Source organism: Leuciscus leuciscus (assembly GCF_965113295.1).
Source record: "Leuciscus leuciscus genome assembly, chromosome: 10".
Classification (NCBI taxonomy): Eukaryota; Metazoa; Chordata; class Actinopteri; order Cypriniformes; family Leuciscidae; genus Leuciscus; species Leuciscus leuciscus.
Genome location: NC_138734.1, coordinates 19,540,349 through 19,564,960, shown reverse-complemented (window position 1 = coordinate 19,564,960; position 24,612 = coordinate 19,540,349). Strand labels below are relative to the sequence as shown.

Sequence of the window (24,612 nt, the reverse complement as noted above, 5' to 3'; positions counted from 1 at the left end):
GGTTTTTTTTTTTTTTTTTTTTTTTTTAGGCACATTTTTAAAAGCTAATTAAATGCACTAAGGCCTAATCCTGGCTTAATCTAAACTCTGTGAAACCGGGTCTGGGTTAGAAATTAAGGGTTAAGGTTAACCCTAACTCTAACCCTAACCCTTGTCTACAGACTTTTATTTAACAGCATGGATACTCCAAGGTGTTGACTGCAGTGGTTAGGCCTTTAGCGTTGATACAGGATGAATAACTTCTCACTGTGACAGTCTGTAATGTATTTTAGCAAAGACTGTTTGTATGGATTGTCCCTAATTAAGCTAGAGCTATTGGTGCATTCAAGTCATGTAATAAAGATCATATTTACAAGTTGAACGCCACCACAATGATGAGAATATGAGTAGGAAGCTCAGGATTTTCTTTAACCCCGATCTTGAAGAGTTAGGGGTGAGTGAGAAACATTGTGGGATACCACTATACTTAGGTATTCAGCAGTGACAATGAAGTAAGCTAATGCTTGCACAAAATATGATAGCATTATAATATAACAATATAATATGTGATGATAAAGTTTACAGTGGCTTCATTAATTTAAAACATAAAAAAAAATGTAAAACCTCATGAATACAAACTTCCCAGGAGGACTTAAACGCACCATGTTCCATCGTGAACCCTGTTGGCCTGCTTACTGACCAGCAAGCTCAATTTAACAATAATTGTGTAGTTTGATTGCTAAATGTTACATTTAAAATGTTCTAGTTTTGTTAACACGTCACATTACAAGAACGTTTTATAAAAAACACTCATCATCTCAGGTCTCAGTGATATCCTCAAAACATTTTACGAACGTTGATTTGAGAATGTTCCTCCTCTGTTATTATGGAACATTGTGCCAATGTTTTACTGAGAACATTATATAATCTGTTATCTCAACAACATCCTCAAAACATCCTCAAAATGTTACATTTGAAATGTTCTAGTTTTGTTAACACATCACATTACAAGAACATTTTATAAAGAACATTTAACATCTCATCTCTCAATGATATCCTCAAAACATTTTCCTAATGTGACAGAGAGAATGTTCTTCTTTTGTTATCATGAAACATTGGGACAATGTTATATTGAGATCATTGTACAAACTTTAATTTTAACAACATTCCCAAAATATGCTCAAAATGTTACAAGTAGAATGTTCTTCTTTTGTTATCATGAAACATTGGGACAATGTTATATTGAGATCATTGTACAAACTTTAACTTTAACAACATTCCCAAAATATGCTCAAAATGTTGCAAGTAAAATGTTCTTCTTTTGTTATCATGAAACATTGGGACAATGTTATATTGAGATCATTGTACAAACTTTAACTTTAACAACATTCCCAAAATATGCTCAAAAATGTTGCAAGTAAAATGTTCTTCTTTTGTTATCATGAAACATTGGGACAATGTTATATTGAGATCATTGTACAAACTTTAACTTTAACAACATTCCCAAAATATGCTCAAAATGTTGCAAGTAAAATGTTCTTCTTTTGTTATCATGAAACATTGGGACAATGTTATATTGAGATCATTGTACAAACTTTAACTTTAACAACATTCCCAAAATATGCTCAACATGTTGCAAGTAAAATGTTCTTCTTTTGTTTTCATGAAACATTGGGACAATGTTATATTGAGATCATTGTACAAACTTTAACTTTAACAACATTCCCAAAATATGCTCAAAATGTTGCAAGTAAAATGTTCTTCTTTTGTTATCATGAAACATTGGGACAATGTTATATTGAGATCATTGTACAAACTTTTACTTTAACAACATTCCCAAAATATGCTCCAAATGTTGCAAGTAGAATGTTCTTCTTTTGTTTTCATGAAACATTGGGACAATGTTATATTGAGATCATTGTACAAACTTTAATTTTAACAACATTCCCAAAATATGCTCAAAATGTTGCAAATAAAATGTTCTTCTTTTGTTATCATGAAACATTGGGACAATGTTATATTGAGATCATTGTACAAACTTTAACTTTAACAACATTCCCAAAATATGCTCAAAATGTTGCAAGTAAAATGTTCTTCTTTTGTTTTCATGAAACATTGGGACAATGTTATATTGAGATCATTGTACAAACTTTATCTTAAACAACATTCCCAAAATATTCTCAAAATGTTGCAAGTAAAATGTTTTTCTTTTGTTTTCATGAAACATTGGGACAATGTTATATTGAGATCATTGTACAAACTTTATCTTAAACAACATTCCCAAAATATGCTCAAAATGTTGCAAGTAAAATGTTCTTCTTTTGTTATCATGAAACATTGGGACAATGTTATATTGAGATCATTGTACAAACTTTAACTTTAACAACATTCCCAAAATATGCTCAAAATGTTGCAAGTAAAATGTTCTTCTTTTGTTATCATGAAACATTGGGACAATGTTATATTGAGATCATTGTACAAACTTTAACTTTAACAACATTCCCAAAATATGCTCAAAATGTTGCAAGTAAAATGTTCTAATTGTGTTAACTCGTCACATTAGAAAAACGTCTCGGTTACGGATGTAACCCTCGTTCCCTGAGTGGGAACGGAGACGTTACGTCGGATGACGACGATTGGGGTTTCGCTTAGAAGCCTATCACCTTCGAGTATATAAAACGAGCCAATGGCAATGAAATGCCATGGGTCTGCGGAATTTGCATAGCGTAACTCCGCCCGCCGCAGGGGGTATATAAGGAAGTACGCTGGCACAATGCAGATATGTCTTCGCTGAGGAGCCGAGACTAGCCCCAGGCGTTTTTCAGCGGTACAGCGGAAGTGGCAGGAAGACGTAACGTCTCCGTTCCCACTCAGGGAACGAGGGTTACATCCGTAACCGAGACGTTCCCTTTCGTGGTCACTCCGAGTTACGTCGGATGACGACGATTGGGGTTCCAGTCTAATCACGCCACCTCGGCTGTCTACCAGTGCCCTGCGTAAGTCTGAGCTCCCTGTTGTGAGACTAGCACGAACGAAGGAGTCCTACTTAACACAGGGATACCAAGGTACACTGGGAAGCATATCTCCAGAGAGAAATATGCAATTATGCCCAGCCATTGATGGGGGGGACTTAGAATACACATATGACCCAAAGGGCTGCATATGGAAAATCACTGGGGTGTCCAGCCGCAGGTGGAATTTTAAACCCCAGGGGTGGCAAGGTGGCTTGCCAAGGGAAAGACACACGCTCACAAGGAGACTTACAGTGGAATACACATGTGGGGGTCGCCCAGAGGGGGAACCATGCACATGGAGGCACCTAGTCAAGCGCAAAAGCTGCGTTATGGCAGATTGGCATAACTCAGGCGTTGACGTAACCACTGCTGGAGGAAACTCAGCGCTTATCAGACTCACCTGAGAGAAATATCGCACGTATCCCGTCCGTGGAGAGGAATGGCGAGCAAGCGAAGACACCTGAGCAGAATCTAGCACCGGCTGGTTGAAGCGAGTACATGAGAAGAAACTGGCTCTACTCGGAGATTATAGAATCTCGCGAATGTGTTGGGTGTCGCCCAGCCTGCAGCTCTACAAATGTCTGTTAGCGAGGCGCCATGCGCTAGAGCCCAAGAGGAAGCCACACTACGTGTGGAGTGGGCTTTCACACCAAGGGGGCACGGACGACCTTGCTGCTGGTATGCCAAAGCAATGGTATCCACTATCCAGTGGGATAACCTTTGCTTTGAGAGAGCCTTTCCCTTCAGCTTCCCACCATGACAGACAAAGAGCTGGTCTGAGGTTCTGAAACACCGCGTTCTGTCTACGTAAGCACGGAGGGCGCGTACTGGACAGAGCAGTGCCAAGGCTGGGTCTGCCTCCTCCAAGGGCAGCGCTTGCAGGTTCACTACCTGGTCTCGAAAGGGTGTGGTAGGAACCTTGGGCACGTATCCAAGCCGGGGTCTCAGGATCACGTGAGAGTTAGCCGGCCCGAATTCCAGGCACGCTTCGTCAACCGAAAATGCCTGCAGGTCCCCTACCCTCTTGATGGAGGCCAATGCAACCAGGAGCGCTGTCTTCATTGACAGGAACTTAAGCTCCACTGACTGTAAAGGCTCAAATGGAGCACTCTGCAGGGCAGTTAGAACCACTGAGAGGTCCCAAGAGGGTACGAAGGGAGGACGAGGAGGATTTAGTCTCCTCGCTCCCCTCAGGAACCTGACGATCAGGTCGTGCTTTCCCAGAGACTTACCATCAACTGCTTCGTGATGTGCGGCAATGGCGGCAACATACACTTTCAGGGTGGAGGGAGACAGCCTTCGCTCCAACCCTTCTTGCAGGAAGGAAAGCACGACACTGATCGGGCATTTCGTGGGTTCTTGATGTTTAGAAGAACACCAGTTGACGAAGAGGTTCCACTTCAACGCATAGGCATGTCTCGTGGACGATGCTCTAGCGGAAGTGATGGTAGCCACCACCGCAGGTGGTAGGGTACTCAAACCTGCCTCGTCCCGTCCAGGAGCCACACGTGGAGGTTCCAAAGATCGGGACGAGGGTGCCATAAGGCGCCCCGTCCCTGAGAAAGGAGGTCCTTCCTCAGAGGAATTGGCCAGGGAGGTGCTGTCGCGAGGAGTACTAGTTCGGAGAACCAGGTCCGGTTGGGCCAATACGGGGCAACCAAAATGACCTGCTCCTCGTCCTCCCTGATCTTGCGCAAGGTCTGCGCAAGAAGGCTCACTGGGGGAAACGCATACTTGCGTAGGCCCCACGGCCAGCTGTGCGCCAGTGCATCCGTGCCGAGCGTGCCCTCGGTCAGGGAGTAAAACAGGTCGCAATGGGACGAGTCGTGGGAGGCAAACAGGTCTACCTGTGCGTCGCCGAACTGACCCCAAATCAGCTGGGCCGTCTGGGGATGGAGTCGCCATTCTCCAGCGAGAGGCCGAACTCGAGACAGCTCGTCGGCCGCCTGGTTCAGGTGTCCCGGGATATAAATGGCTCGAAGCGACCTCAGATGCTTCTGACTCCATATGAGGAGGTGGCGAGCGAGTTGCGACATACGGCGGGAGCGTAGACCACCCTGGTGGTTGATGTACGCTACTGTTGCGGTATTGTCTGATCGGACTAGTACGTGCTGGCCCCTGAGCAGCGCATGGAAGCGGTGCAGGGCGAGACGTACAGCCAGCAACTCGAGGCAATTGACATGCCAAAGGCGCTGGGGTCCTGTCCAGAAGCCCGCGGCAGCATGACCATTGCACATGGCGCCCCAGCCCGTGTTGGAGGCATCTGTTGACACAACAACATGCCGGGAAACTCGTTCTAAGGGCACTCCGGCCCGTAGAAAATTGAGGTTCGCCCACGGGGTGAAGGTCTGACGGCAGGCTGGAGTCACTGGGACTCGGAGCGTGCCGTGTTGCCATGCCCACCTCGGGACTCGATCGCGAAGCCAAAGCTGAAGCGGTCTCATATGAAGCAATCCCAGCGGCGTTACTGCGGCTGCGGATGCCATATGCCCCAGGAGCCTCTGAAAAAGTTTCAGTGGAACCGCACTCTTGTCCTCGAACTGACGAAGACAAGTCAGCAGTGACTGCGCGCGCTCGCTCGTAAGCTGCGCGCACATGGCGACCGAGTCGATCTCCATACCGAGAAAAGAGATCCTCTGCACGGGGCAGAGTTTGCTCTTCTCCCAGTTGACCCGAAGGCCCAGACGGACTAGGTGCCGGAGCACTAGGTCCCTGTGTTCGCAAACCTGGTCTCGAGAGTGAGCTAGGATAAGCCAGTCGTCGAGATAGTTCAGGATGCGAACCCCGTGTTCCCGAAGGGGAACAAGGGCTGCCTCGACGACCTTCGTAAAGACGCGAGGAGACAGGGCTAGCCCGAAAGGGAGAACCGCGTACTGGTATGCCTGCCCCTCGAAAGCAAACCGTAGAAACGGTCTGTGTCGAGGTAAAATGGAGACATGGAAGTAGGCGTCCTTCAGGTCGATCGCTGCAAACCAATCCTGCGGCCGCACACACTGGAGGATGTGTTTGGCCGTTAGCATCTTGAACGGCAGCCTGTGAAGGGAGCGGTTCAAGACGCGCAGGTCGAGGATTGGCCGTAACCCACCGGACTTCTTGGGTACAATGAAGTAAGGGCTGTAGAAGCCGGACCTCATTTCGGCTGGAGGGACAATCTCGATCGCACCCTTCGCCAGCAGGGTGACGACCTCCGCTCTCATGACAGGGGCATTGCCACCGACCATAGTGAAGCGGACTCCGCTGAAGCGGGGAGGAGATCGCGCGAACTGAATCGCGTAGCCGAGCCTGATGGTTCTCGCGACCCAGCGGGACAGTCTGGGAAGCTCTAGCCAGGCCTCCAGAAAGTGCACCAGCGGGGTCATACGAACCACAGACGTACCGTCGGTGGGGCAGCGAGGCGGAATGACCGGCACCGGCGAGGGTGGCATCGCGGCCCTGTGCGGGGGCACGGTCATTAACCGCGTCCTGCCAGAGGAGGCCAGGGGAGGGCGCGCGTCCCACGGGGGCGTGCTCTGGCAGGGGTCTGGCGACAGAGGGGGATGAGAGGAGCGTGGCCCGTGGGCGGCGCGTGCTGTCATCCCAGACCTCTGGGACAGAGGAGGGCGGCAGTGGCGGGACCCGAGGGTGGCGCGCACTGCGGCCCTCTGGGTCTGTAGGCTCAGGATTGGGGATTTCGATTCTTTCTTTAACCACATTAGGGTGCTGCCCGTCGTGAGACGAGCAGCGGGGAGTGGAGAACAAAAGATTCTCCCCCGGCCCTCCACCGGGGGAAGGAGTGGCCCTGCTACCACCTCCTGTAGAGAAAAGAAAGCCAATCCTGAGCTGCCCGTCTCAGGAGCGCCGCTTAGCCTGGCGTTTAGCGGGCTGCGGGGCTGGAGAGGGCTGTGGCGCCTTCCTACGGCTTCCTCCACGACGCGGCCCAGATGAAGGCTGCTGCTGGGGCCGTGCGGGAGGGGCGGGAGCCGCGGGAGGGCGCCCTCGGCGGCGAGCAGGCTGAGGATTCTGTACCGACGGCTGAGCAGCAGAGCGTCGGGGCAGAATGTGCTTAATCGCCTCAGTCTGCTTCTGAGCAGTCGAGAACTGTTGGGCAAAGTCCTCGACTGCACCGCCGAAAAGGCCGGCCTGGGATATGGGAGCGTCAAGCAGACGAGTCCGCTCGGGCTCACGCATATCAGCCAGGTTCAGCCAGAGATGTCTCTCCTGGACCACAGCTGTGGACATCACCAAACCCAGGGAGCGCGCGGTCACCTTCGTCGCCCGGAGAGCGAGGTCGGTGGCGGCGCGCAGCTCATCAAAGAGCCCTGGGTCTGTCCTACCCTCGTGCATGTCACGAAGCATCTTGGCCTGGTAGACCTGTAAGATGGCCATGGCATGCAAAGAGGCAGCTGCCTGTCCCGCCGCTCTGTAAGATTTCGCCACCATGGTAGACGAGAATCTACAGGCTTTGGACGGGTGCTTAGGATCACCACGTGATGAAGCGCTTGTCGGACACAGCTGCATCGCGACAGAACGTTCAACCGTGGGAATCCCAGTGTACCCACAAGCATCAGCTCTATCGAGGGGAGGAAAGGCGGAGAAAGCCGTCGAACGATCACGGGAAGACATGGGAGCCTTCCAGGACCGCGTGACTTCCTCATGCACTTCCGGGAAGAATGGTATTGGGGTTGGGCGGCGACGGGTGTCAGCGGCCGCTCCCAAAAACCAATCATCCAGCCGCGAGCGCACTGGATCAGGTGGCGGGGACCACTCAATACCAATGGCCGCGGCTGCCCGGGAAAGCATGGCGGTCAGCTCGGGATCAGACTCGGGCAATGCTGGCACGCCCGAGGGCGGCAACACAGCCGAATCCTCACTTCCCGAGGACTCGCGCCCACCTTGTGATGCAGCGATGGACATAGTATCTTCCTCTGGAGCTCCAAACGAGACGCGCTGGGGCTCCGAAGAGGGACCAGCGGTCTCAGTTTGAACACTCGCGGGTGCTGATGCTGGAGAGGGGTGTGTGGACCATGGACGTGTCGGCGGTATGTCCCACACAGTCACCCTCAGGTCACCCCGGCCACCAGCCGAAGTACTAGCCCTCTCGGGACCAGTAGATCGGGGTGTGGGTAGGGGGACTCTCGCTCTAGTGAGCTCATTGAGTCTCGACCGCAGCATAGAGATGGTCATGTTCCCGCAATGAGAACATGAGTCATCCACGAACGCTGCTTTAGCGTGATCAACGCCCAAACACGTTAAGCAGCGATCGTGCCCATCAGAGAAAAATATCTCGCCACCGCAACCAGAAGTGCACGGGCGAGGCATCTTTAAAAAGACGTGCCACGTGCAATGCTCTTTTTGTGAGAGGAAAAACTCCGCGGATGCTGAAGCGAACAGGGAGAAACACACTATCTGTCAGATCACTGACAAGATCAGCAGGGTAGTGAGCACTCGCTGAAAACGCCGTCACACCAACACCGGAGAGTTCGCTCGTCTCGAAGGTAAGAGAAGACTAACTCAGAATATTTGGCTTGCAGGAGTGGAGAAGTTCTCGGCTCCGAAGCGAAAACATATCTGCATTGTGCCAGCGTACTTCCTTATATACCCCCTGCGGCGGGCGGAGTTACGCTATGCAAATTCCGCAGACCCATGGCATTTCATTGCCATTGGCTCGTTTTATATACTCGAAGGTGATAGGCTTCTAAGCGAAACCCCAATCGTCGTCATCCGACGTAACTCGGAGTGACCACGAAAGGGAACGTTTTATAAAGAACATTCAACATCTCATCTCTCAATGATATCCTCAAAATATTTTCCTAATGTGACAGAGAGAATGTTCTTCTTTTGTTATCATGAAACATTGGGACAATGTTTTATTGAGATCATTGTACAACTTGTTACCTCAGAAACATTCCCACAACATCCTTTGAATGTTGCAGTTAAAATGTTATATCTTAGTTTACATTTAACGTTATAGGAACATTTTTTAAAATGAGAAAACATCCTTAAAATATTCGTTAAACATTACATTCAAATGTTTTCTTCAGAACATTAACCAAACTTGTAGGGAATGTTAGCCAAAGTTCTAAGAACGTTCCCTGCTAGCTGGGATGCCTCATGCAACAAATAAAAAGGAAAAGTTGGCTATACACTGCCCACCTGTAGGCCTATGTCTCCTCTGTCTGTGCAGACTCTTCTGTAGGCCTTTCTGTAGATGTGGAATCCTGCAACTTATATTGCAGCCATAAAGCATACAAGTATAAATTAAGTAAAGTTATTTATGCACTTGCAGGTAGGCTAGTTCCTCCATATGACAGTTATCTGAGAGGGTTTATTCACTGTCCAGTGCAATGGAAACAAATGGACATTACAAAGTCTTATACTTTCTTTCCTTTGGAAAGTTAGAAAATGTCCACTTACTGCACATATTTCAGCCACCACTTTCTTGGGAACAGAGACATGTGTTGGTGTATTATGTAAAAGTGCACAAAAGAGGAAAACACAATGTCATTACAATGAACTACACTCGGGAAAAATGTGATCAATAACTCATGGCAAAATATTTTTACATTAACATAAGTTTATCAGTTTTCACTTTCGCAAGTCAAAGCAATTCATCATTACTCAAGATTTAACAGTTGAAATGACTATACGGCCTTAATTTAATGCAGCAAAAATTATTTTACAGTGTAGGCTATAGCTACTAAGATCTTTTTTTTTTTCTTTTTTTTCTTGGTTGCTTTTATAAACAGACAACCATTTAGTGGCCAACATCACACGCATCACACACGACCAGCGTCGGCCAATAGTGAGCCTACGTTCTGACGTTCAACCTTTCGACTTTCGAAAGAGTCTTTTGTTCTTTTGTCACGTGACGTGACAGCGTATTGGACACAGAAAATAGTTAATAATTCCCAAACTTCCTTATAAACAAGCACATAGTAATTAGAATTTCTGTCATGATGGTTATTTTCCACAGCATTGAATGTGAGTAGTCTATATGGGGGTTATTGTGTCAGAAATGTGTGCTTCCGGAGTGTGTGTTTATGACTGCAATCTGCTTGTGTGACAAGGAGGCGAATGTTTTTTCAGGATGTGTTTTTATTATAGCCGGATAATGTCCACAGAACGATGAAATTATAAAACAGAGGAGCGCTGGAGACGGGGGTTCAGAGACGTGGCGTTTCATGGTGGCCTGAAGCGTCCATAATGTCTGTTGGAGAGAATGAAAACGGGGAATGAGTTCTCCGTGGTTAGTTCAGCTCAATCTTTTGATAAACAGAGACTTATGGCAGGCAAGCTTCTTAATTTCAATTATATATATATATATATATATATATATATATATATATATATATATATATATATTTTTTATTAAATACAGGTTAACTAGTTTACATAAAAGGTACTTATATATAAAATTAAAATAAAAGTAAATCAAAACCAAATAATTTACAAGCTTTTAACTTCATGAGGCACAATGGCAAGGCATCTAACACCAGAGAGGCCATCCTTGGTGAATCAGCGTCTGACTGGACATGTCATTCCAGTCCTTTTAAAGTCCATCAACTTTTTGACATCTTCCGAAATTCCCTCCTGGAAACTCCCTAAAACTTGTTCATTGGTAATCCCCTCCTGGAAACCTCCTAGGACTTGGTCATTAAAGCCTTTGCCTCTTCGTCCTCCTTCTGGACCTTTTCTTCAACGCATTCTGTGTCTCGTCTGCAACACGTAGACGGTATTGCTTGTATTTTTCTTCTTTCTTTGGCAAAGCTCTTTCTAATACATTTTCAATTTCTCTCTACTCTGCCATATGCTTAATAAATGCTTACAACATTCAGTGTGGTATGTTTTTCTTTATAAACCATTTTCTCAATAAATGATTTTACAAAAACAATTGCAGTGTTTTTCTTTATAAAACATTTTCTCAATAAATTATTTTACAACAACAACTTCTGGTGTCTTGCTTTATAAAAACACTTCCATTATATAAGGTTACCATTATGGTTGACTCCAGTAAATAATTGCTTCATACACAAAAAGGCATATTTATAATAGAAAAATGTGCATATTCCATAACAATATATATATATATATATATATATATATATATATATATATATATATATATAATATACACTGTAACAAATTTATTGTCAAATTAACAGCAACTTACTGGCAACAATTATCCAGTAAGTAAGCAAGTAAAATTTATTTATATAGCACTTTTCACAGATAGACATCACAAAGTGCTTCACAGTAAAATGTAATACAAGAACAATTTAAATACATTCCACAAGATACAAACAGCAAACACAACAAACAACCATAAAAAACCCTCGATTAATAAAAAGCCTGCTTGAAGAGCAAAGTCTTCAGTTGTTTTTTAAAAGAATCAACTGAGTTCGCGCAACGTAGAACAAGAGGCAAAGCATTCCACAGCCTGGGAGCGACTGCCTGGAATGACTGGTCCCCTCTAGTTTTAAAATGAGTGCGAGGAACAACTAATAGCATCTGGTCTAAAGACCTGAGACTCCGGGTAGGAGTGTGAAGCTGTATCAGGTCAGTGATGTAGATAGGGACTTGGCCATGCAAGGCTCTAAAGGTAAGAACCAGGATTTTAAAATGAATTCTATACTGGACTGGTAACCAGTGAAGTGATGCTAAAACAGGTGTGATGTGTTCTCTTTTCTTAACGTAGGTTAAAAGCCTTGCAGCAGAGTTCTGAACAGCCTGGAGACGATGAAGCTCCTTTTTACTCAAACACGTAAAAAGACTGTTACAGTAGTCTAAACGGGAGGAGATGAACGCATGAATAATCATCTCTAACTCACCTTTAGTCACAAATTATCTTAATTTTGAAATATTCCTCAGTTGAAAAAAGCAGTTTCTAACTAATTGTTTAGAATGAAGCTCCAAGGACATAGCTGACTCGAAGACAACACCTAAGCTCCTGAGGCTCGGTTGGACAGACGGGCCTAAGTCACCAATATATTGTATTATCTTTGGGATTTTACTTTCAGGGGCGATGATAAGTGTATCTGTTTTGTCAGAATTCAGAAGCAAAAAGTTCTCACATAACCACTGTTTAATACTAGTCAGACAGTTAATTAAAGACAATTTAAACAACTCAGTTTCCTTAAAGGAGCAATACAGTTGGATATCATCCGCATACAGGTGGTAAGATATGTCGCTAAACTGACTAATAACCTGACCGAGAGGAAATATATACAAGAGGAACAAGATAGGACCCAAGACAGAACCCTGAGGTACCCCACACGACAACTCTGCAGTTTCAGACATAATCTGATTAACATTAACACTAAAACTTCTACCAGACAGGTAGGATGAAAACCATTTTAAAACTGATCCCGACATACCAACCCAGATCACGAAGTCTATTAATCATAATATTATGATCAATTGTGTCAAAAGCTGATGAGAGGTCCAATAAGACCAGCACTGTATATTTTTTAGAGTCAGCTAACATCATAATATCGCTTGAAACCTTAAGTAACGCCGTTTCTGTGGAATGTTTTTTGCGAAAACCAGACTGAAATCTGTCAAATAACTCGTGTTTCTCTAGAAAAAGGGTGAGTTTTTCTGCTACAACTTTTTCTAGAATTTTTGACATGAAAGGAAACTTCGAAATTGGTCTATAGTTTTTCGGTTGTAGCGGATCCAGATTAGTTTTTTTAAGTACAGGCTTAACAACAGCATGTTTAAAAATAAAATAAAAATAAAAATACCGTAGTTGCTGTATTTCATTCAACAGTAAAATTACTGTAACACTAAATACAGTACTGTTAAGCATACTGTAAAATTAAATACATTATTTTACTGTAATTTTTTACTGTTGTTTCCTGCTAGGAGACCGCGTTTCGCCACCTTCTAGACCCGCACCGTTTCTTCCTGAGCTTCATGAAGAACTCGCGAAATCCTGGTGTGCCCCCTTCTCAGCCAGGGTGCGTACCTCTGCCTCAGCAGCATTCTCCGTGGTGGACGATGCTAAAAACAGAGGATACCATTCTCTTCCTCTGGTGGAAGAAGCGGTAGCTGCCCATCTTTGCCCGCCCTCTGCTGGACGGCGTGCAAAGACAGCGCTTCCGTCTAAAGCCTGCCGCACTACTTCAGCCATGCACAGCCGCGCTTACACCGCCGCTGGACAGGCTGCATCTGCGTTGCACACAATGGCTACATTGCAGATCTTCCAAGCCAACCTTCTCCGAAAGCTGGATGAGGACGGGCCGGAAGCTATCAGCGTGCCGGATTTAAGAAGCGCTACGGATCTTGCACTCCGCACCACTAAATCCGCTGCACAAGCCATAGGGCGGAACATGGCCTCTCTCACCGTTGATGAGAGACACTTATGGTTGACGCTCTCTGAGATGCCAGACTCGGAGCGCGCTGCGTTCCTCGACGCCCCCATCTCTCTTTGGATCTTCCGTCAAAGATTTCGCGGACAGATTCGCTGAGGTGCAGAAAACGTCGCAAGCCATGAAGCATTTCCTGCCGAAGCGCGCTAGCTCTGCAACAGGCCGCTCTAAACAGCCGTCTGCTCGAAGCTCGCAGCCTCCGCCCACCGCCGCCGCTTCACAGCTTCGACAGACCCGAGACTCGAGACCGCACTCTCGCTCTGCCGGCCGCCGCCCCCCACGTGGGCCCCGGCAGAAGGTTGAAATAAAGCCCGAGGCCTCAAAGTCTTCCTAGCCCACCTAGGAAAACGAGGGTGTTCAAGTCTTGCTGCGGCCAGACTTCCACCAAAACTTCTCGCTCGTTCAGTTCCAGAAAATGTGACTGTTCCAGTGTATTATGCAGTAAACAAGCCGGTACCACGGCCCGCTTGCCTGCACACAAACACCGTTTTTACGGCGACCCAGATGAATCTCTCAAAGAGTGTTTTTTCTGGTATTCCGGCCACGGCCGATGGTGTTATGAGTGTAGTAAAAATGCCCTCTGCCCAGTGCCCATTCCTACACACAGACACAGCCCGCCCCACAGGGCTCACGCACATAAAATCGACTCATGTCAGTTGTGCATTAAATGTAGTGAACGTGCCCACGACCCAGTGCCCACAAACACTACACACTGCATGTCTTTCGGTTTCTGTAAAAACGAAACCAACACGTTTTCAGCTCAGGCCGACGGTGTTTTCAGTGCAGTAAATGTGCCCGTGGTTATACGTCCACACTCACTCACAGACATGACAAGCCCCACGGGGTCCCCCCCGCTCGTTCTCCCTCAGCTATCCGCCCAAGGAGAGTCGAGCGCGGACAGGCTGCCCGCTGCGATCAGCGCGCCCCCCGCCTCAAACGCTGCAGATGCGGCGTCTATGTTACAGCATACCGAAGCTCTACGGCCGCCACTATATCGCGGCCAGTGCCCAGATCTCATTCAACCCCTAGCTATTCGTGCGAATGCATGGGCAAAGCTCCCCGGGGTATCAGAATGGGTGCTGAACATTATAGAAAGAGGCTATTCGCTACAGTTTGCTCGACGCAAATCGAAACCACGGTGGAAAAGGAAGTAGCACATCTACTTCGAGCCGAGATTGCGAAACTGTTGAGCAAAGGGGCCATAGAGCCTTTATCTCAAGCTCAGAGCGAAGGGGGTTTGTACAGCAGATATTTTCTGGTACCGAAGAAAGACGGGGGTCTCAGACCCATTCTAGATCTAAGACAGCTGAACAAAGCGCTTGCAAAGCGCCGGTTCAAAATGCTCACGACCAGGAAAATCCTCTCGCAATTTCGCCAAGGGGACTGGTTTGTGTCAATAGATCTGAAGGATGCGTATTTTCAAATACAAATAGCGTCACGTCACAGGCGATTTTTGAGATTCGCCTTCGAGGGCCAGGCATATCAATACACAGTCCTACCGTTTGGCCTGTCCCTAGCACCTCGTACATTCACGATGTGCATGGACGCGGCCCTCGCTCCCCTGAAACTTTGGGGAATGCGAGTTTTGAACTATTTGGACGATTGGCTGGTTCTAGCTCAGACTCGCTCAGAGCTCATAGAACACAGGACCATGTTACTCGTACATCTCGAGAACTTGGGTCTCAAAGTCAATTGGGCGAAAAGTTCACTGTCTCCCAGTCAGAGAATATCTTTTCTGGGCACAGAACTAGACTCGCTGTCTATGACAGCTCAGCTATCGCCACAGCGCACACTGACATTCAGCGCATGACGGAAACCTTCCGCTGCGGCGCTATAGTCCCGCTCAGAAAGTTTCAAAGGATGCTGGGTCTCATGGCCTCAGCATCATCAGTACTCCAGCTGGGTCTGCTTCGCATGCGCCCACTGCAGTTCTGGTTTAAAGCGCGAGTGCCGCGCCGAGCGTGGACCTCCGGTCTTTTTCGCCTCAAGGTCAATCAGAAATGCATCTCAGCCCTGAAACCTTGGAAAGCGATCGACTGGTACCAGTCAGGTGTAAGCCTGGGGACTTCCTCGAGTGTGAAGGTGGTGTCCACGGACGCCTCCACCTCGGGATGGGGAGTGCTGCTCGAGGGCAGACCGTTCTTTGGCCAGTGGTCAAAACGGGAAAAGCTTCTACACATAAACTGCTTGGAAATGATAGCAGTCGACAACGCGCTGAGGCGCTTTTGTCCCCAGATAGCAGGACACCACGTCTTGGTCCGTTCGGACAACATGTCGGTGGTGGCCTATATAAATCGCCAGGGAGGTATCAGGTCCCGAAACCTTTACAGGCTGACGGAACGCCTCCTGGTCTGGGCTCAGCGCAATTTGCGCTCGCTGGAGCAGCGCACGTGCCTGGCCACCTGAACGTGGGACCAGACAGACTGTCCAGGAACAATGTTCCAGCAGGAGAATGGTCCTTACACCCACAGACAGTCCAGCTGCTGTGGGAGACATTCGGCAGAGCGGAAGTAGACCTGTTTGCGTCTCAAGAAAACGCTCACTGTCCGAAGTTTTTCTCCAAGAGCATGGACGCGCTGGCCCACGTCTGGCCCCGCTGCCCGCTCTATGCTTTTCCCCCCGTCGCGCTCTAGGGATGGGACGGTATGAAAATTTTATATCACGATTATAGTGACCAAAATTATCGCGATTATCAATATTATCACGGTTTTGTTAAAACGAGATGAAAGTGTTCAAAAAGAGTTGATGATCACACTGAAGACATTTCAACAAGTTTTATATTTGAAAATCAACAAACAACAAATAAAACAAGCAGCTCTATGCACTTTTTAAAGCAAGATTCTATAATGTGGCATTTCCTTCCTTATAATGACGGTCGTCAATAGCAACGCATTATAACACCGCGCACATCCATTGTAACGGCCGCCTAGTGTTAAGTAGTGTTCATGATATGAATGTGGATGTGCCTTTAAGATAACTTCTAAGGCGTACGTTATTGTATGCATGCTGTTTTTATGTGAGCGCGCACGCACAGTGAGAGTGAGATTGCTCGCGCAAAGAGGAAGATGACCGCTCTACTGCTAACCGTTGTTTTATTATAATGTGTTTACTTCATCTTTGATTTGTAGCGTGTTTTAAAGTGTTTTCTTTTCCCTTTTAACATTCGCTCTTCGACATGTATGTGAAGAGTGTGCTTAACTGAGAGAAAACATCTATAAAAGTCTTGTGGAACTACCAGTTCATTTGCACTGTCTTGTATTCTTCATCTGGGCAGACTTCAAACTCTCTGACAGACGTTACACCATGTATCACAATGGACGCGCTCTCTCGTTTCATTCAAATACAACTTGCCGTCTTGCGTCTCCGTTTTTAATTGTATTGAAAATTAAATCAGAGTTGATTTGTTTACAGAGTTTGATAATATTGTTGTGATCATCTTGTCTGAACGATTGTTTTGTACGCTGAACATAATGGATTTATAAACAGGTAAGATTTAAAACATTAATCTCAATTCAATGTCCCCGTAATTATGTGGTAAAAAAAAAAAATCGGTGTTATAAGTGTATAATGAATATAAATTAGTGTCCCTTAAATGTCACTCTTAATAGTCTTGTTTGAACTTGTTCGTTCGTCTTTGGCTAAGCCACTTGCTGCAAACTTTTCTTTGCGGGAGCTTCACGTTTATTTCAAGTGATTGATATAAAATAGTTCAACTTAAAACAACATTTTATGCCCAATTATTTCCCAGACGTAGTTTGGTATTGAGGTCAAAGTTAACTTGCCTTGCGTTCGCTATACAACAGTCGGTGATGGTCACACAAGACGACTCGGCAGATTTGAAGTGTTTCTATTGCAGCGACTTTTTCTTGTGCATGTTCTGCTGACAGGGTGGCCATCCTCGATTAAGTTTCCATCAGGGCTTTTGTTAAAGCCAAAATATGACCACACCTCAGAATTGGTTCTCTTAAAAGGCTGAAAAATCTCCCGAGCACGGTCACTGCCTTCATTCCTTCTTGAATAAAAAAACAACAACAACATTGCGCGCTGCGCCTGCGTCAGACTGTTGCTGGCTGAACAGGATCTAAAATCGCGATAATCAAACACGGTTTTAATGATAATTAAATTTTAAACGATATTACTAACCGTCAGTACATTTTATCGTGGTTTATAGTGAAACCGGTAATCGTCCCATCCCTATCGCGCTCCTACCTCAGGTATTAGAGCGGATCAGGGAAAACGGATGCTCAGTGCTACTAGTAGCTCCGTTCTGGAAGAACCAGGCCTGGTTCCCAGTTCTGATGCAGCTGACAAGCACTGCCCCATGGCCGATACCGGTGAGGAGGGACCTCCTCTCTCAAGCCAGGGGCTCGATCTGGCATCCTCGCCCGGAGCTTTGGTCCCTACATGTGTGGGCCATCAACGGGTACCCACTAGCCTCCCGGAGGGAGTGCTAAACACGATCACGCAGGCTAGAGCCCCCTCTATGAGACGGCTCTATTCCTCGAAATGGTCTGTGTTCTCTGGCTGGTGCACAGCCCGTGGCATATCACCCCCAGATTGTGGGGTGACGGAGGTTCTTTCCTTCCTACAAGAGCTACTGGACAAGGGCAGGACCCCATCCACGCTCAAAGTTTACGTGGCGGCTATAGCAGCGTTTACTAAACCAACGCTTGGCCAGTCACTTGGAAGGAACGATCTGGTCATTCGCTTCCTTAGAGGAGCTAAGAGGCTAAACCCTCCCAGACCTCCCTCAGTTCCACATATGGGACCTTTCCACGGTCTTGGAGGCCATGAAAGGTGCCCCATTCGAGCCGATCCAATCAGTGGATATCAAACACTTGTCTTTCAAGACAGTATTTCTTCTGGCTCTCGCTTCAGTGAAGTGTATTGGGGACTTGCAAGCGCTCTCAGTGAGCGCGACATGTATGGAGTTTGGGCCAAATGACTCGAAAGTCATACTCAAACCGAGGCACGGGTACGTTCCTAAATCCCTCAACACACCGTTCAGGTCTCAGGTGATTTCCCTGTCAGCCCTGCCGGTCTCTAACGAGGAGAAGGACGCCAGCCTCCTTTGCCCGGTCAGGGCATTAAGGGCTTATGTGTCTCGCTCATCTGTCTTCAGACAGACAGAGCAGCTCTTTGTCTCGTTCTACGGACGTTCTAAGGGACTAGCCGTGTCGAAACAGAGCCTATCCAGATGGATAGTCGATGCTATAGCGCTGGCTTACGCCTCTAAGGGCCTGCAGTGCCCGTTAGGTGTTAGAGCGCACTCCACAAGACGCATGGCCTCATCGTGGGCTTGGTCTAGTGGGATTGCCTTACAAGATATATGTATGGCGGCAGGCTGGGCCTCCCCGTCTACATTTATAAGGTTTTATAACCTAGAGGTTCCCGCTTTACAGGCTAAGCTGCTTTCGGTCTGTTAAATCGGTATTGTCTGCCCCGATGTTTTCGGCCCAGAATACTAAAACTGCTTGAGCAGCGCTCGCTGATCGATCGTGCAGCTCTATGGGCAGTGTGTAAGACCCATTATATTCACCAGACTAGGCCGAGTTTTGGCCCTGGCTGTGTGTGAAACACTATTGATATAATTGCTCCTTATAGGATGCTATTTATTATAGGAATGATGCTATTCTAGCCCCTCTTCCTGGACTCTCTGTGAGTCCCATGATGATCATGTGCTATATGGGCCCCGGGCACCTGCCCTTGGGACTTTGGTACTGGATCTCAGCACGCACGGCGTTTTACACTGTGTTCCCCATAGCATAAGATATTACGCAGTACGAGAGAACCTCTCGTAAGAGAACGTACTCGGTTACTAACGTAACCTCGGTTCTCTCTAGAGAGGGAACGAGTACTGCGTATCTTGCCGTGCCTGCAACACGCTCTGGTTCGCTCCGGCGATAAAAACCAGCTATACCAGTCTCTCGAGCTACATTTATAGCCCAAGGCCATGCCCGTTTCGGCGGGACGTGACGCAGTGGGCGCGAAGCGCCCTCAGTGGAGCTGACGTCATGACGGGGCCTTTCGATAGGCTGCTGCAGTTGCCGCAGAGCAGCTAATAGGCGCGCGAGCTGTTTCGCCTATTGCTGCATGCTGCCGCAACGCGTTTTACATTATTCCAAAATGAAGGATAATTTTTGGCTTCAGTATCTCGCGGAAAAGAGATTTCCCCATAGCGTAAGATATTACGCAGTACTCGTTCCCTCTCTAGAGAGAACCGAGGTTATGTTAGTAACCGAGTACGTTTTTACATATAAGAAACACGTTCAACATGGACACGCAAGCGGTTTTCTGTGGTAACGAACAAATACTCTATAAAAGAGAATGAACATGTCCTGTATCAGAAGCTAAAGTAATAAATATTGAGAAGGCAATGGCTCGTATTCTATATCTCTGACTCCAAGCAATCGGCCACTGATCAGGGCTGTGTTTCCCCAAAGCATTGTAACCTTAAATTGATTATAGAACAATTACCACCAATGGTCTCTACGATCAATTTAGGCTTACAATGCTTACAATAGTCAGTTCCTTTCATAGATATTTCTGTCGACTTGATGCTTACTAATTTTAATGATGAAAAAGACGTGCGTGAGCTCATGCCGTGAGAGGTGAATGTGAACGCTGAGCGGCAGCGGGTTAGATTAAATTAACGCAGATATGAGGTGTGTATAATTTAAACTAAATAACTCCCGCTTGATTGGGGCTAACAGTAGCTGCTGATCATTTCTCTGCTGTTCGATTCTCGATTTTGAATCAAATTTCATTTAGATATATGCATAGATTTGATTTTAGATTTGATCATAGATTTTAAATCTATTCTATGCATATATATCAAATTGAAATTTGATTCAAAATCGAGAATTCCCAGTTTCAAAAGTACCGCCTCTTTTGAATCAAATCGTGACCCAAAGAATCGATTTGAATCGAATCGTTGAATCAAAAAGATTCCCAACCCTATTACATTTCATTATATTTTAACTTTACCTGTTGTCTTCATTATTTAATGTATGTTTGAGAACATTTAAAACTTAAAATAAATAAATATTTGATATTGATTGTGATAATTATCAATACTGACTGATATGAAACATTTTATCAAGATGATTTTTGACCAAATCACTCAACCCTATTTTTTACCATTTCATGTTTTAATTAAAACTTATTTAAAGAGATGTTACAATTATAATATAAAAATACAAATTATTTGACTTATACAAGGCACATTTGTTAAATGGAAACTGTGAAGGGAACATAATTACATTTTAAAACAGACTATCAATTTGAAAAATGTATGGTTTAAGTCATTTCCACCCTTTTTGGATTTTTCTAAATACAGATTCAGACACAAATCATTTCTACAGATATGGGCTGCGCTGCACATCCCTAATATTACTCTTACCTTAATGATTTTGCCAATCATATTCTGCAAAGTCCCTGATGTAAGATGCAACGTGTGGATTCAAGGCCATGGTCTTCCTCCGAACAACCTTCCCACTCTTTCTGCTCACCTGGAACTGTGATGTTCATTTCGAATTTTCAGGATTTATCCTGACAAGAAACATGTAAACATATTTCAACCGCTTACACAATGTTTTTTTTTTTCCTATCAGATTACCTATCTGGGTTTGGTTGGTGGCTTTGACCTGAATAACACCGTGTGGAGAGTGCTGAAAGGCACTTTTACAACTGCTGTGGCACCTTATGAATTGTAGAGAAGTCATTGGGAAGATTGGTGTCCAACGCCTGGTCGTAAAGGAAGTTGTCATTGGTGAGACCTTTTTTAGAAGTCACTTTTATTTGTATAGCACTTTGCACAATACACAGCCTTTCAAACCCGCTTTACAGAACATTGTATTTTTATTTCTGTTATCTCAGTAATAGTAATAGTCACAAATTCATGGTTCAGAGCTTAAAGGGATGGTTCGGAGTAAAATCAACCTATAGGGTCATTTGCACCATGAGATCGAGCCGGATAAAATTTTATACACCATAAAAAAAATAAAATATTTAGAAGTTTTATGTTTTGTTTTTAAAGAAAGTTATTTTTTATATATTGTGAATCATATTGTTTCAATCATACATTTTAAAGCTGTAATCACAATATAAGATTATCATTCTGTCAAAGTCTCATACCAGCGCATGCCTACAACTATCTGTATTTAGTTCATTATCACTGTGTATTTAAAGGGTTAGTTCACCCAAAAATTTAAATTCTGTCAGTAATTACTCACCCATGTTGTTCCACCCCCGTGAGAGTTCTGTTCATCTTCGGAACACAAATTAAGATATTTATGATGAAATCTGAGAGCTGTCTCACTCCTCCATAGGCTTCTCTGTTATTGAAACTTGCCAGCCCAGAAAGTTAGTAAAGACATTGTTAAAATAGTCCAAGAATACAGTGGCTCAACCTTAAGTTTATCAAGTGTCGAGAATACTTTTTGTGCGCAAAACAAGCAAAAATAACGACTTTATTCAACTCTTCATTTTCCTCTAAGTGAGTTCACGTACTGTAACAGCACAGAGCTTCTGTGTTGTACGTCAGAATGTAGGCTCACGATTGGCCAGCATCCCACACATGACCAGCGTCGGCCAATAGTGAGTCTACGCTCTGACGTACAACCCAGAAGTTGGAAAAACTTGAGGGTAATTACAGACAGAATTTTCATTTTTGGGCGAACTAACCCTTTATGTTCCTCCTTGCATTCAGTACTTGGCCCATTATTGTTTGTGTGTTTCTGCTTCCAAATTGTCTCGCATCATTGCGGATTATGTTGAGTTTATTTTGTGTTAGTAAAAACACTTCTTTTTGGAGACTCTGTCTTTGGACTAAAACATGACATTAATGCTATCTGTGTTGGTGTGTTTTTACATTAGAGTGTGCATGTCTTTTTAAAAAAAAAGCAGAATACATGCAGTGCTGTAAACTGTAACCGGTTGGTGCAAAAGTATTCTAAAAATCTAAATAATTTGTCATAAGGAATTATGGTATAATTCTGGCCCACATATTGAAAAATACAATTTGCAATTCCTTTTGAAAATTTACTGGAAAAAATAACTTTCATACAGTGGTAATTCAGAGGTGTTTAATTTGTTAATAATTGCAATTAAAATATTAAAGGAAATTTACATTAATGATTTTTTTCTAGCTCTAGCTTCCAGGTTGTATTGCTGCTAACATTATTTAAATTCTTCTTTATTGCAGGTGCAGTCAGGCAGAATCCCCTTACTGGGAAAGGTCAACACATTGCGGACCCTCATTGGAGACTTCTCTGCACATCAACACACTTCTCAACTCTTTCACTTGGTCACTTCCTGCTCAGCTACTGTCCGGACGCTCTTGCTTACTGCTCCGCGCTTTGCTCTATCGCTTTTATATTTTATCTTCTATATTTTTATATTTTAGCTCCTTTTATCGCCTAATTTTAACTTCAGCAAATCAGCACAGTGCTCAAACGACAAAGTTTTGATTACTACAAAAACGCAGAATTCTTCTACCCGACCAGCTTACATTCCGGGGAAAGGAAAACACAACTGCCTACAAGGATAAGAGAGAAAATGCCTCTTCTGGAATCTACTTGCTGCACTAACTGCCACAGACTTTTACAAAGGATTGCAGTTCTTGAAACAAAGTTATTTACGGGACCACCAAACCAGACGGAACACACAACAGAGCTTCGTCATGGACACCCTAAGCATATAGCTGGTGAGTCCCATGAAACTAGTGCTCCTCGACAGGTAGAGAAACAAGCCGATCGACTTACAAATCGATGGCACAAACAGGGAGCGAGACCCAAAGGCACTCGAGACATCAGATTGTCACGAGCCTCACATATTACCGCAGTAGCATCCTCTACCCCAGATACAGCTCTGACAAGGATTGCAAACACTGGTCTCCTACCAACACCTATACATCTTGAGAACAGATTTGAAGTACTAATGAATGTAAATGAGGAATCCCCAAATGTGATGAATGTGATCGAACACAGACTGAATCAGCCTGTAGCTAACACTGATGCTAACTGGCGCTCAAGGTCGAGCAGACAGCGACACTCAGCTCAGAGCGCAGCCGAGCCCAGGACTCTGATAGTGGGGGACTCCATAGTCAGAAACATTAGCAGCAGGGATACAACTACGTGCTGCCTTCCACAAGCAACAACTTCTGATATAAACAGGGAACTTCAGAACATTCTAATGAAACATAAGACTGCAAATCGACTCATCATTCATGTGGGGAAGAATGATATTCATATTTCAATGAACTTTTTGAAACACTTAAAAAACTGAAAGTTCAGACATTCATCAGTGGACCACTCCCAGCAAGAGGAACAAACAGGTTTTCACGGTTGCTTGGGCTTAATACATGGCTGCAAAAAACCTGCAATATAAAAGGAGTAAACTTCATTGACAACTTCAATCTCTTCTGGAGTCAGAGACAACTGTTTCATCAGGATGGCCGCCATCCAAACAAACTTGGCTCAAGAGTGCTAAAGGACAATATCTACTTCTCCCTCAATCATCCTTCTGCAGCGTGTGCCAATCCACTCAATCTGAACGGCACACACACACCTGGACACAGTATGAATGACCACAGGACTTCACTTCAGAATGGACATGATGTTGACATATAACACAAGGACAATGATAACACCACTGAGCCACAACAACCTCTGCTCATGGACACAATCTCAGCTGAGCCCTGCCCACAGAGCTCACCACAGACAGACACATCAGAACTGCTCCAAGATCAGCCATGAGAACAGCGACAATACAAGTTCATCCTATCTCCTTCACCCAACGGAGAAGAAAGGATTGTAACTCATACAGTGACATTTGACACTCAAGGACCCAACGACGAATTCAATCTTCAACCACTTCAAGAATTGACCATGCAAGTATAAATTTCATGAGGTGCACTGAAATAAGCTGATGGTTATTTTGATACTGAAATAGATCTTGCTCCATAGTTCTATTTCCTGTTTCCGGTTCCACATCACTCACCCCTTTACCTATGCATGTATGTATGGATGTATGAATGTATTTATGTTTGTTTAGTGTTAGTTATAGGGCTGTCCCCGACTATGGATTTTCATAGTCGAATCAGAATCGTCAAGTCTTGCCTATAGTCGACTAATAGTCGAATCATGTGTATGGGGGCGGGGCTGTAACGTTTCAAAGCCGCGATGTACAGAAAATCACACAAAGATATATAAGAAAATGTATAAAAACATTTTTGATCAATAAAACTAAGAAATAACATAAATAACTCC

The 24,612-nt window shown here is 45.1% G+C and overlaps 2 long non-coding RNA genes across 2 annotated transcripts in view; one reads left to right on the top strand and one right to left on the bottom strand.

Moving 5' to 3' along the window:
* LOC309508671 overlaps positions 1 to 24,612 on the top strand; it is a 342,418-nt gene that overhangs the window by 304,472 nt on the left and 13,334 nt on the right. The gene's annotated exons all lie outside the window — the stretch shown is intronic.
* Positions 16,078 to 24,612, bottom strand: part of LOC309508618 — a 39,853-nt gene continuing 31,318 nt past the window's right edge. Inside the window, exon 2 of the long non-coding RNA XR_014209609.1 lies at positions 16,078 to 17,547. This is a non-coding gene — a long non-coding RNA (uncharacterized lncRNA). The remainder of the gene's footprint in view (positions 17,548 to 24,612) is intronic.